Genomic DNA, 16,059 nt, shown 5'->3' on the forward strand with positions numbered 1-16,059 from the left:
CGGTAGCATCTACCCCAGAAACAGTAGCATCGGACACTGATGAACTAACCGACGACAGGGGGCCAGAATCGCCTCCGCACCAAGAACAAGACACTCAGGAAAGGCGCTATCCAGAAAGGATCAGGAAGCCGCCCCAAAGACTGAATTTGTAAATGGACTATTTTCAGTTAATGTTGCATGTTAAAAGTGTTAACTGTTAAATGAATGTTATGGTACTGTTAATCTAAAAGGGGAGGAATTGTAGTGTATGTACCTTTAAGGGGAGAACTGCTTTTACAGCTCCTGTATACTGTAGTACCGGCAGTGACCACACCTGTATATAAGCCCTGAGTAGGGTGCTGTACTGTTAGTTTTTAGACTACCCTCCTCCAGTAAACACCTGTTGATTGTTGATCTGCAGTCTCCGCCTATTTATTGAAGCACACCAAACCATAAGATTCACGGATTTAATACCCAGGATCCTGTATGCCTTTTTAACTGCTTTCTCAACCTGCCCTGCTACCTTTGGCTATTTGTGCACATATACCCCCAGGTCTCTCTGTTCAAGCACCCCCTTTAGGATTGTACCCTTTAGTTTATATTGCCTCTCCTCATTTTTCCTACCAAAATGTATCACTTCGTACTATTCTGCGTTAAATTTCATCTGCCACATGTCCGCCCATTCCACCAGCCTGTCTATGTCCTCTTGAAGTCTATCACTATCCTCCTCACTGTTCACTATACTTCCAAGTTTTGTGTCATCTGCAAATTTTGAAATTGTGCCTTGTACACCCAACCCAAGCCATTAATATATATCAAGAAAAGCAGTGGTCCTAGTATCAACCCCTGGGGAACACCACTGTGTACCTTCCTCCAGTCTGAAAAACAACCATTCACCACTACGCTCTGTTTCTTGTCACTGAGCCAATTCCATATCCAGGCTTCCACTGTCCCTTTTATTACATGAGCTTCAACTTTGCTGGCAAGCCTATTTTGTGGCACTTTATCAAACCCTTTTGGAAGTCCATGTACACCACATTATCAGTAATGGTGACCATGAAACTACCCAAATGGTTCACTAATGTCCTTTAGGGAAGGAAGCCTGCCATCCTTACCCGGTCTGTGACTGCAGATCCACAGCAATGTATCTGACTCTTAACTGCCCTCTCAAATGGCCATTAGAAAGCCACTCTGTGGTATCAAAAAATCTGCTACGATGGACTGCAGCGGTTCAAGCCACATTCTCAAGGGCAATTAGGGATGGACAATAAATTCTGGCCTTGCCAGTGATGCCCACATCCCGTGAATAAATAAACCTGGCAGGGTGGTGTGGGGCACGAGGGTTTACGATATACAATGGTAGTGCAACGGGGTAACTGTATACAACCGTTCTGATGAAAATGTCATCGATCTGAAATGTTAACTCTGTTTTTCGTTCCATAGATGCTGCCTGACCTGCAGAGTATTTCCAGCATTTTCCGTTTTTATTTCAGATTTCCAACAAAATCCACAGTATTTTGTTTTTGAAATTGTAGCCAAAGGTTCTCTTTCTTTCTCAGTCCTCAAATCTCATTGGTTAAGCAGATACACTGTAGAACCACCATTCACTGAGGTCCTAGATGCCCCATTGCCCTTGCCACGACATTATCAGCTCGCACTTCAATCAAGTTACTGTGCAAAACATCGCGAACTGAAGGGAGCAGGATAAAGTCTAACTAACTGCACGAGAGAGCCCGCTCCAGCAAGATCTGGGCCATTGCTGGGGGTAACTTTATACAAGATGGTATGGCGGACTAGCAGAAATACCAGAGAATGCAGCCTACGTTCCTCAGCACAACCCTTTCTGCCCCACCGGTGCAGTACACCTCACAGAAACATCTTGGTGACATCTGCCGACGGCTCCTTTCCCCACCGCACACAACCTCCTGCCTGGTACAAGACAACGAGAGAGAAAGAGAAGGACACAGAGAAGATGAAAGCAAGACAGAACGAGACACAATCAAAAGAGAAAAAAAGAAAGAAAAGCACAAGAGGAAAGAAACAAACAAGGCAGAGGAGATAGAGAGACAAACCGCAGAGAAAAAAAGACACGCAGAGAAGGAAAAAAGAAGCGACAATAACACGGTATATGTTATAGTGAATAACACACCCTGTATATATTATAGTGAATAACACACCCTGTATATATTATAGAGAATAACACACCCTGTATATATTATAGAGAATAACACACCCTGTATATATTATAGAGAATAACACACCCTGTATATATTATAGTGAATAACACCCCCTGTATATGTTATAGTGAATAACACACCCTGTATATATTATAGTGAATAACACACCCTGTATATATTATAGAGAATAACACACCCTGTATATATTATAGAGAATAACACACCCTGTATATATTATAGTGAATAACACACACTGTATATATTATAGAGAATAACACACGCTGTATATATTATAGAGAATAACACACCCTGTATATATTATAGTGAATAACACACCCTGTATATATTATACTGAATAACACACCCTGTATATATTATAGTGAATAACACACCCTGTATATATTATAGAGAATAACACACCCTGTGTATATTATAGAGAATAACACACCCTGTATATATTATAGAGAATAACACACCCTGTATATATTATAGTGAATAACACACCCTGTATATATTATAGAGAATAACACACCCTGTGTATATTATAGAGAATAACACACCCTGTATATATTATAGTGAATAACAAACCCTGTATATATTATAGTGAATAACACACCCTGTATATATTATAGTGAATAACACACCCTGTATATATTATAGAGACTAACACACCCTGTATATATTATAGAGAATAACACACCCTGTATATATTATAGAGAATAACACACCCTGTATATATTATAGAGAATAATACACCCTGTATATATTATAGAGAATAACACACCCTGTATATATTATAGAGAATAACACACCCTGTATATATTATAGAGAATAACACACCCTGTATATAATATAGAGAATAACACACTCTGTATATATTATAGAGACTAACACACCCTGTATATATTATAGAGAATAACACACTCTGTATATATTATAGAGACTAACACACCCTGTATATATTATAGAGAATAACACACCCTGTATATATTATAGAGAATAACACACCCTGTATATATTATAGAGAATAACACACCCTGTATATATTATAGTGAATAACACACCATGTATATATTATACAGAATAACACACCATGTATATATTCTAGTGAATAACACACCCTGTATATATTCTAGTGAATAACACACCCTGTATATAGTATAGTGAATAACACACCCTGTATATATTCTAGTGAATAACACACCCTGTATATATTATAGTGAATAACACACCCTGTATATATTATAGTGAATAACACACCCTGTATATATTATAGTGAATAACACACCCTGTATATATTATAGTGAATAACACACCCTGTATATATTATAGTGAATAACACACCCTGTATATATTATAGAGAATAACACACCCTGTATATATTATAGAGAATAACACACCATGTATATATTATACAGAATAACACACCATGTATATATTATAGTGAATAACACACCCTGTATATATTATAGTGAATAACACATCCTGTATATATTATAGTGAATAACACACCCTGTATATATTATAGTGAATAACACACCCTGTATATATTATAGTGAATAACACACCCTGTATATATTATAGTGAATAACACACCCTGTATATATTATAGTGAATAACACACCCTGTATATATTATAGTGAATAACACACCCTGTATATATTATAGTGAATAACACACCCTGTATATATTATAGAGAATAACACACCCTGTATATATTATAGAGAATAACACACCATGTATATATTATAGTGAATAACACACCCTGTATATATTATAGTGAATAACACACCCTGTATATATTATAGAGAATAACACACCCTGTATATATTATAGTGAATAACACACCCTGTATATATTATAGAGAATAACACACCCTGTATATATTATAGAGAATAACACACCCTGTATATATTATACAGAATAACACACCATGTATATATTATACAGAATAACACACCCTGTATATATTATAGTGAATAACACACCATGTATATATTCTAGTGAATAACACACCCTGTATATATTATAGTGAATAACTCACCCTGTATATATTCTAGTGAATAACACACCCTGTATATATTATAGTGAATAACACACCCTGCATATATTATAGTGAATAACACACCCTGTATATATTATAGAGAATAACACACCCTGTATATATTAGTGAATAACACACCCTGTATATATTGTGAATAACACGCCCTGTATATATTATAGTGAATAACACACCCTGTATATATTCTAGTGAATAACACACCCTGTATATATTATAGTGAATAACACACCCTGTATATATTATAGAGAATAACACACCCTGTATATATTATAGTGAATAACACACCCTGTATATATTAGTGAATAACACACCCTGTATATATTATAGTGAATAACACACCCTGTATATATTATAGTGAATAACACACCCTGTATATATTATAGAGAATAACACACCCTGTATATATTATAGAGAATAACACACCATGTATATATTATACAGAATAACACACCATGTATATATTATAGTGAATAACACACCCTGTATATATTCTAGTGAATAACACACCCTGTATATATTATAGTGAATAACTCACCCTGTATATATTCTAGTGAATAACACACCCTGTATATATTATAGTGAATAACACACCCTGCATATATTATAGTGAATAACACACCCTGTATATATTATAGAGAATAACACACCCTGTATATATTAGTGAATAACACACCCTGTATATATTGTGAATAACACGCCCTGTATATATTATAGTGAATAACACACCCTGTATATATTATAGTGAATAACACACCCTGTATATATTATAGTGAATAACACACCCTGTATATATTATAGAGAATAACACACCCTGTATATATTATAGTGAATAACACACCCTGTATATATATTAGTGAATAACACACCCTGTATATATTATAGTGAATAACACACTCTGGCCTAGAAATTCAGTATAGCCACTTTTGGGGCGGTAAAGTCGGGCGGCCGCTAAAGTTTGCACCCGCCGGAAAGTGGAGGCCACTTCGCCGAAATTCAGTAGCTTTGGCCAAGGAGTTTGCTCGAGCGCTAAAACTGACGATGCACGGCTATCTTTAGGCGCTAAGCCGGCGGTGCAGACTGATACCGCCGAGGCCGGGCGCAGCGCAGGTGCGGTCATGTCTTGATTGACAGCAGACACCCTGGCGCCGGCCAGCTCTTAAAGGGGGAAGGGTCGACTTGGTCTGCTGCCACGCCCTGGATACTGCAGCCCTCCAGCTAGGCCTAAACACTGCTGCTGGAGAGAAATAGCGCCAGGAAGGATGCAGAGGGCCCGTGAGCGAGCGCAGCGCTTCTCTGCCCATGATTTAAAGGTGCTGGTTAGGGCTTTGGAGAGGAGACGCCATATCTTGTTCCCGGACAGTGGCAAGAAGCCTGCCACCAGGGTGTACAGGAGAGCCTGGAGGGATATCGCCCAGAGGGTCACAGCCACCTGCGATGTCCCCAGGACTGGTGTCCAATGCCGGAAAAAGTTTAACGACCTCACTCGGATTGTCAGGGTGAGTACCCTTTCCAGTGTCCTCCTCATCCTTGCATGTGCACCTCACATTATGGGCAAAGGGACCTCAAAGCCCTAATGGCCAGCCCTCATCCAGCAGCTATGGCACTGGCATGAACATCCATTGCACTTTCTGCACTTTACACACTGGCCAAGCTATTCCACCATGGGAGGCAGTGCATACAGCAACAGGGCACCGCACTGGCCAAGCTATTCGACCATGGGAGGCAGTGCACACAACAACAGGGCACCACACTGTACTTAGAGGCCGTCCTTTCTCTTGCAGGCCAAGCTGGCCCAGAATCTGAAGAGCCGGACTGTCACCGGGGGAGGCCGTCCCCAGTTCCAGCAGCTCAGTGACCTGGAGGAGCGCGTGGGTCGACTCATGGGTGGCCGGCTGATTGGCCCCGTTGCATGTGGAGATGCCGACCCTGTGCTGGGCCCCAATGGTAAGGACATGACCTTTTGGACCTCTCTCGTTCCCCTTGCGCTTCAGATCTACATCCTTTGCCACTGTCCGACCAATGCGCTGAATGCCACCACTCATGCCTCCCTCGCTGACGCCCTGTCCTCACTCTAAAGCTACTCTTGTGCCTTCCTGCTTTCAGCTGGTGAGGAGGAGGTACCTGAAGCTGCCAGTGCCAGTCCCTCGGAAGAGGAGGACGAGGAGGAGCAAGAGGAAGGCGGCCCATCGGGGGAACCCTCATCCGCGCCAGGGGATGGCAATGGAGGGGACACGTCTTCCCTGGAGGAGAGCCAGGGGGAAGTGTTGCAGGGGGTGTAGCTCCTGTGCCCAGTGGCGTCGAGCCACGCGGGAAGGGTCGGCCAGCTCGGCTGCCTTCTCCCCAGAGGGGGGAAGTGTTGCAGGGGAGTGTAGTTGCTGGGCCCAGTGGCGCCCAGCCACGCGGGAAGGGTCGGGCAGCTCGGCTGCCTTCTCCCCAGAGGGGGGAGGTGTTGCAGGGGAGTGTAGTTGCTGGGCCCAGTGGCATCCAGCCACGCGGGAAGGGTCGGCCAGGTCGGCGGCCTTCTCCCCAGAGGGAGAGTCCGGCCTCCGGTCCGGAGACGGTCCTCGCCCAGGAGGTGCGCCTCCTTGATCAAATGTCCGCGGACTCGGATCGCCGGCACACCGAGTTCATGGGGGTTGTGGCACGGTTGCCTGAGGCCATCGAGTCCCTGGCTCATAGTGTGTCCTATTTCGGGGCCTCACAGGCCAGGGGTTTCGAACAACTCGGGGCAGCACAGGCCAGGGGTCTCGAACAATTTGGGGCAGCACAGGACGCGAGTCGGGCCGAATTCAGGGCAGCACAGGACGCGAGTCGGGCCGAATTCAGGGCAGCACAGGACACGAGTCGGGACGACTTCAGGGCAGCACAGGCAGCGAGTGGCCAGTTGATCAGTGGTGCCGTGCAGTCACTGGCTGGTCTGATGCGGGCACAGACCAGGGCAGTACGGGCACTCACTGCTGCCACACTCGCTGTCTCAGCCAGGCATCGACAGGGCACCCGCCGTGCTGCATCAGCACAGCGGTCTGGCCTTCAGCAGATTGCTGCGCTTGCTGCAGTGCCAGCCCGGCCGAGTGCCAGTGTCTCAGGCGAGCAGCGAGCGCCTGGCATCAGCCAGCTTGCCCCCATTGCTGCAGCCGCCACTGCCACTCCCCCAGCGAAGCTGCCACGAGCTGCTGGAGAGACTGATGCTGCCCAGCCACAGCTGCAGCAGTCAGCAGTCGGCCCCTCGAGGGCCAGAGCTCGTCTAGGCCGACCCCCAAGGGCATCTGCCGTCACGCAATGTGCCCCTCAGGAGCCTTCCCCCAGCCTTGCAGCACCCACAGGGCCCAGGTTGAGGCGGAGCAGCAGGTCGGCCAGGGGCCGGAAAAGGCTGGACAAGGACTCGCCCTCTCGGCACACAAAGTAGAGTGTGTTGGCAAATGTTTTTTTATATGGGGGTGGTTGTGTTGTCTATGGGGGGGGTTCTTTTGGTAAGGCCGAGGATGAAGGCCATTTGGATGGACAAGTTTTGTTATTCCTCCCCAGGTTGTGGGAGTGAGATATGTTTTTGACTGTTTTTTGGGGGTGTTGTCTGTTTTTGGGTTTCATGTGGGAAGGGCCCTGAGTTTGTTCAATAAAGCTTTTTATTTATTCAGCTTGTCCATGTGTGATGTTTCAAGTGGTTGTTGCGTTAACCGGCTGAGGGCTTGCGGAGCGGCTGCATTCATGTCCCTTCGGTGCCACAAGCCATTCCCTGACAGGGGGCCTAGAAGTGTCGTTCAATAAGCCGCCGACGGACGGCCCTTGGACCTTGTGGCTCCCTCCTGGGCTGGTACTCCTCCTCCTCCTCCTCATGGTCCTCCTGCTCGTCCTCCTGAGGTGGTGGTCCAACGTGAGGTGGCAGTGCCTGAGTCCTGCGGATAGCCAGGTTGTGCAGCATGCAGCAAACGACGACGAACTGGGACACTCTATCCGGCGAATACTGCAGAGATCCGCCGGAGCGATCCAGGCAGCGGAACCGTTGCTTGAGGACGCCAATCGTTTGCTCTATGATGTTCCTTGTGGCTTGATGGCTTTCGTTGTATGCCTCCTCAGCAGGGGTCCTGGGCGCGCGGAGCGGGGTCATGAGCCATGTACACAAAGGATAGCCTTTGTCCCCGATAAGCCATCCTCTTGGGGGAGGCTGTGTCTGGAACATGTCAGCCACAGTAGTCTGGCGCAGGATAAATGCATCGTGGCTGCTGCCTGGAAAGCGGGCAATGACAGCTAGGATGCGCTGCCTGTGGTCACACACCAGCTGTACATTGAGGGAATGGTAGCCCTTCCGGTTGCGGTAATCCTCGGCATTGTCGATAGGTGCCCGCAAAGCCACATGCGTGCAGTCAATGGCGCCCTGCACCATGGGGAAGTCCGCGATCCTCGCAAATCCGACTGCACGCTGCTCCTGCCTCTCCAGGGTCATGGGGAAGGAGATGAATTGGTGTCTCCTTGTGAAAAGGGCATCGGTGACCTGCCGGATGCAGCGATGCACGGCGAACTGGGATATGTTCGCTATGTCCCCAGCAGCGGCTTGGAAGGAGCCGCTTGCATAGAAGATCAGAGCCACCGTGACCTTCACTTCCACCGACAGAGACATCCTGCACATCAGCTGTGGACGCAGATCTCTGTGAAGCAGCTGGCAGATCTCTGCAACCACCTCCCTTCTGAAGCGCAGCCTCTTAACACACTGCGCGGCAGTCATGGTGAGATAGGACACCTGCTGGCGGTATTCCCTGAGTGGGTAAGGCCTACGTTGCCGACGGCTGATGCCCCCTCTGCGTCTAGGCATGGCTGCCCCTCTCACACAGCGTCTGCGAGCCCTTCGCACATAATGCTGGAACTGAGGGTTGGAACCCCATGCAGCCCCCATAATATACTTGCAAACAATGAAATCCCAATGAGGCAAATTTCCAAGCTCTGGCCAGAAGCCAAAAATACCTCTCCTATGTTGGGCCAAATCAGTAAGGTCTCTTCCTTGGTCTCTGTCCAGAAATCCGTTGCACAAAAGTCATTGCAGCAAAATGGCTAGCCTTTATAGTTCAGTGTAAGTGCCCTTTAATTAGCGCTCCCCGAGGCCCGCAGGGCCTCTGCTGCGTTCCACTTCACAGTTCTTAGCACCGCCACGCCCACATTGGGTGGGCGCGATTGAAGTTCCGGTTTGGGGCGCACAAAGGGCGTTGCACGACGAAATGACGTCATAAGCTGCGCGCGCAGCTGAGCGCGCGCAAACACTTTGCGCCGGCGCTAAATGTCTACTGAAGTTGGGGCGAGGCGCAGATCGCGCTGCGCCCGGGCGCTAAGCGCCTAGCGCTCGAGATCTACTCCTCCGAAGGTGCTAACGGCTGGCGCACGCAACTGAATTTCTAGGCCTCTGTATATATTATAGTGAATAACACACCCTGTATATATTATAGTGAATAACACACCCTGTATATATTACAGTGAATAACATACCCTGTGTATATTATAGTGAATAACACACCCTGTATATATTATAGTGAGTAACACACCCTGTATATACTATAGTGAATAACACACCCTGTATATATTATAGTGAATAACACACCAAGTATTTATTATAGAGAATAACACACCCTGTATATACTATAGTGAATAACACACCCTGTATATATTATAGTGAATAACACACCCTGTATATACTATAGTGAATAACATACCCTGTATATATTATAGTGAATAACACACCCTGTATATATTATAGTGAATAATACACCCTGTATATATTATAGTGAATAACACACCCTGTATATACTATAGTGAATAACACACCCTGTATATACTATAGTGAATAACACACCCTGTATATATTAGAGAGAATAACACACCCTGTATATATTATAGTGAATAACACACCCTGTATATATTATAGTGAATAACACACCCTGTATATACTATAGTGAATAACACACCCTGTATATATTAGAGAGAATAACACACCCTCTATATATTATAGTGAATAACACACACTGTATATATTATAGAGAATAACACACCCTGTATATATTATAGTGAATAACACACCCAGTATATATTATAGAGAATAACACAACCTGTATATATTATAGAGAATAACACACCCTGTATATATTATAGTGAATAACACACCTTGTATATATTAGAGAATAACACACCCTGTATATATTATAGCGAATAACACACCCTGTATATATTATTGAAAATAACACACCCTGTATATATTATAGAGAATAACACACTCTGTATATAATATAGAGAATAACACACTCTGTATATATTATAGTGAATAACACACCCTGTATATATTATAGAGAATAACACACCCTGTATATATTATAGTGAATAACACACCCTGTATATATTAGAGAATAACACACCCTGTATATATTATAGCGAATAACACACCCTGTATATATTATTGAAAATAACACACCCTGTATATATTATAGAGAATAACACACTCTGTATATAATATAGAGAATAACACACTCTGTATATATTATAGAGAATAACACACCCTGTATATATTATAGAGAATAACACACCCTGTATATATTATACTGAATAACACACCCTGTATATTTTAGTGAATAACACACCCTGTATATATTATAGTGAATAACACACTCTGTATATAATATAGAGAATAACACACCCTGTATATATTATAGAGAATAACACACCCTGTATATATTACAGTGAATAACACACCCTGTATATATTATAGAGAATAACACACCCTGTATATATTATAGAGAATATCACACCCTGTATATATTATAGTGAATAACACACCCTGTATATATTATAGAGAACACACTCTGTATATAATATAGAGAATAACACACCCTGTATATATTATAGAGAATAACACACCCTGTATATATTATAGTGAATAACACACTCTGTATATAAATTGAGAATAACACACCCTGTATATATTATAGAGAATAACACACCCTGTATATATTATAGTGAATAACACACCCTGTATATATTATAGTGAATAACACACCCTGTATATATTATAGAGAATAACACATCCTGTATATATTATAGTGAATAACACACCCTGTATATATTATAGAGAATAACACACCCTGTATATATTATAGTGAATAACACACCCTGTATATATTATAGAGAATAACACACCCTGTATATATTATAGTGAATAACACACCCTGTATATATTATAGTGAACAACACACCCTGTATATATTATAGAGAATAACACATCCTGTATATATTATAGTGAATAACACACCCTGTATATATTATAGAGAATAACACATCCTGTATATATTATAGTGAATAACACACCCTGTATATATTATAGAGAATAACACACGCTGTATATATTATAGAGAATAACACATCCTGTATATATTATAGAGAATAACACACCCTGTATATATTATAGAGAATAACACACCCTGTATATATTATAGAGAATAACACACGCTGTATATATTATAGAGAATAACACACGCTGTATATATTATAGAGAATAACACACCCTGTATATATTATAGAGAATAACACATCCTGTATATATTATAGAGAATAACACACCCTGTATATATTATAGAGAATAACACACGCTGTATATATTATAGAGAATAACACATCCTGTATATATTATAGAGAATAACACACCCTGTATATATTATAGAGAATAACACACGCTGTATATATTATAGAGAATAACACACCCTGTATATATTATAGTGAATAACACACCCTGCATATATTATAGTGAATAACACACCCTGTATATATTATAGAGAATAACACACGCTGTATATATTATAGAGAATAACACATCCTGTATATATTATAGAGAATAACACACCCTGTATATATTATAGAGAATAACACACGCTGTATATATTATAGAGAATAACACATCCTGTATATATTATAGAGAATAACACATCCTGTATATATTATAGAGAATAACACACCCTGCATATATTATAGAGAATAACACACCCTGTATATATTATAGAGAATAACACACCCTGTATATATTAGAGTGAATAACACAACCTGTATATATTATAGAGAATAACACACCCTGTATATATTATAGAGAATAACACACCCTGTATATATTATAGAGAATAACACACCCTGTATATATTAGAGTGAATAACACACTCTGTATGTATTATAGAGAATAACACACTCTGTATATATTATAGAGAATAACACACCCTGTATATATTATAGAGAATAACACACCCTGTATATATTATAGTGAATAACACACCCTGTATATATTGGGGCAGAAATTCGGGTGGGGGGCTTGCCGCGCGTGCAAGCCCCCGATCTGCACTTACCCGACGCGCCTGCCGTTCACCTCCAGGGACGCCTCGAATTCCTTTTTGAAAGAGAAGAATCCCGGGCAGCGTATAATGACACGCCGCCCAGGAGTGCAGCCAGCGCGAAGCCTGTAGCGCGCTGTGCAACTGAGACACGCCCCTTCAGGTCTCATTGTAATAGGACACGCCCCCAATCCTTCCAAGCAGCTGCAGAGGACTTTGTAGTTACACAGCTGTAGGGAAAGTACGTTATCTGCTAATTTATGAATGTTTTGTGAACTTTTATAAAATTTTAAAAACGTTTAAATGATTTTGATGACTCTCAGACAGTTTTAAAGAGAATTGAAGCTATTTAAGCATTTTTTAAAGCCTTGAAAACATTCTATTAATTCTTTTCAGTTAATTAGCAAGATGCACTAGTTAATTCGCTTGTATCTATCACTACTGGCATAACACTGACTCCAGCACAAATGCCCTCCCCAGGTCACAGTGCAGAGCCACTTTGGTCCCAGGAGCCAGCAGCTGCGCCAGTCATGATGCAGGGCAGCGTAGAATTGCTTCAGCAACAACCCTTTCCTCAAGCCGCTGCTGAAGAGCAGGAACAATCTGACAGGGCCCTTGCAAATAGATCTGGAGGGCTCCAGTCACGGGTAGTGAAAAGGCGCAGGAAACGTTAGAGTGTCACCTTCAGCTCACTCCGCCACCTTCAACCCTCAGTCACACAGGCCAGTTGGCAAATCGTTAAATAGTTATATTTTTCACTTTATTTAAATGTTAAATGTTTTCTTACATATTTAAATTCAAGTGTTTATTTATGAAGGAAAGGATAGGTAACCTTATCGTTTCAGCAGTACACCCAGTAATCAATGTTGAAAGAATTTAAACATTTATTTAACTTCAAAAACTTTTACAACAAATGTTACAAAATTATAAAATAGCTAGTTTGCACTTTGAATGTCTGTATTGCAGTAAGAAAGTAAAAATTACTGTAAAATGTTTACACTTTCTTTTCTAACAGTCACCATTTTGCACATGTTTGAAAACGTTAAAAGAGGTAGTTAGCATCTTAATTTTTGTAATTTCACTAAGAATCAAACACAAATGAGTTAAACCTGTTTACAATGTGATTTCAAAACTGTTAACGTTAACATTTTTAAATTGCATAAAATAGGTCATTAACATCCTTGAACGAAGAAAGAAAGACAAGTAAAAACGAACTCTTTCCAATAACACTTCCTCACTGTTCCTGTCCATAAATTTTTTTAAAGTTCATAACTGTTACTTAAAATTTACAAGTTATTCACTTTATACATTGAAACTGAATCTGAAAAGTGTTTGATTATGCAATAAAAGGTCACTGTTTCACTTCAATATGTGTCTGCTTCTGTCTTTGCCTTGCGGGGGGAGGGGTAGGTACAGGGCGTAACTACCGCGTGAAGGTGTTGGCTACCAGCAGTTCGCGAGCAGCCTTAGATTCGGCGGCACTTGGCTCCTCCCCATGAGGCCTGGCAACATGAACATTGCCATCGCCTTCATCCTCCACTTCAACAGGCAGCTGTTCCTCATTGTTAAGGGTCAGTCCTTCCTGCAGGGCAAGGTTGTGCAAAGCACAACAGGCCAGCACAATCCTTGCCACTTTCTGGTGAGAGTACTGCAAGGTCCCCTCTGACCTATCCAGGCACCGGAAGCGTGATTTCAGAACTCCTATTGTCCTCTCCACCACTTGACGTGTAGACACGTGTGCATGGTTGTATCTCTCCTGAGACTCATTAATGGTATTGCGGTAGGGGGTCATCAGCCATGGTTTTAGCGGGTAGCCCTTGTCGCCCAATATCCATGCGGATCCTGTAGGCAATTTGCTGAGAGAATCATACAATTTTTAGAGTTACGGAGGACGAAGGAGTCATGATTACTTCCCCGGTGTCCTGAATTAATGTTTAGGATCCTCAGGTGCGCATCACATAATATCATTACATTCAATGAATGATACCCCTTCCTGTTAATGAATGTCACAGGTGCATCCTTGGGTGCCTTCAATGCAATATGTGTTCCATCGACGGCCCCAATCACTTTGGGGAATCCAGCAATGCGATGAAATGCTAAGGCCATCTCCTTCTGATGATGAGCGGACAAGTCATACATAATGAAATCAGAAATCCTACGGCAAATGGCTTCTGTGACCTGGTGAATGCAGACCCTCGCAGCATTCTTGGAGATGTTGGTTATGTCACCGGTGCCTGCTTGAAATGATCCACTTGCAAAGAAGTTCAATGCTGTGGTTACCTTTGATGTGCCTCAATAATTCCGAGACTCGAAGTTAGCAGAACAAAACAAGGCTTTTATTAACTTAGAACGCAACACGTAAGCGAGAGAGATGTCTTCCTTCTGGGGACTGAGGCCAGACTGAGCCAGCCTACAAACGGGGCCAGGTATGGGCGGAGCCCTACACACAGCACATTCCAGTATACAATACAGCACATTCCAGTACACAATACAATGAGGTCTGGGGGAAGGGAAATGGCACTGAAACCGATCTCAGTCACAGGCAGTGATGATGATGAATATTTCATCACAACCTTCATGTTCACTGACAAGGCAGTGTGGGTCTTCGAGCGTGGCTCCAAGTCTGCCTTCAACATGTCACATAGTCGTCCAATTGCCTCTTTACTGAAGCGCAGCCGCCTGATACACAACTCCTCGGACAGCATTTCAAATGATCGCCTCTCCCTGTAAACTCTGTGGGGTGGGTAGTTGTTCCTTCTGATCAGGAGACGTTCATGGTTCCTCAATCTTCTACGTTGCTCCCTGGCATTCCTATTTCTTTGAAGCAAATACACAAATAGCGTCACGGCAAAATTTCTACAACAGGGCATGTTTCTCGCTCACAGGACTACTCCTCACACAGACGTACCTGTACGGAGTAAATGGAAATAGTTGTTAGTTATTTTAATAAACTGAGTGCCTATAACATCAACTCGGCCTATGCCAGGAAGCATGCTTGCAAACACATCCTTCCCGCCTGATGAATATCACAGGCCTACATCCTTTTCTAATAAATTACATTTGCAGAAATTCATCATTACATAAATACATTCATCCACGTACTGAAAGGAATACATACATAAATGCATTGTAAGAGCCATAAAAGCTTAAGAAAATACTTTAAAATAGTGGCTAAATGGCATAATACAGTTAATTTACCTGAACGACTTATTGTATTAAGAAACCCCCTATTTTCTTGCTCCAGTAGTATAGTCCGACACCTCCTTCATTCTTGCCACAATGGAACAGTCCCTAAGCCACACATGGGTGCAGCCATCTTACAGTTTTAAACTGCACGTGGTGAAAGAGGCAGAAGCTGTGAGGTTTGGAGCAGTACAGTTTTTGACCGTGTTCGTTTATACGTGTTTGCTTTGTAATTCCGTTTGTTAAGTGTTATAGTAAACAGTTTAAAAGACAAAGCTACGTTTGGGAACGTTTTATTTCGACACGCGTCTAC

At 42.5% G+C, this 16,059-nt stretch overlaps 1 long non-coding RNA gene across 1 annotated transcript; it reads left to right on the forward strand.

Moving 5' to 3' along the window:
• Positions 1–564: 564 nt before the first annotated feature.
• LOC147113125 (uncharacterized) lies at positions 565–13,931 on the forward strand. Its single transcript, XR_015079625.1, has 2 exons — positions 565–2,103; positions 13,732–13,931. It is a non-coding gene; the product is annotated as an uncharacterized LOC147113125 (long non-coding RNA).
• The last annotated feature ends 2,128 nt before the right edge of the window (positions 13,932–16,059 follow it).

This window comes from Somniosus microcephalus, chromosome 9 (genome assembly GCF_052327205.1).
Source record: "Somniosus microcephalus isolate GS21.2 chromosome 9, FLI_Smic_1.0, whole genome shotgun sequence".
Lineage (NCBI taxonomy): Eukaryota > Metazoa > Chordata > Chondrichthyes > Squaliformes > Somniosidae > Somniosus > Somniosus microcephalus.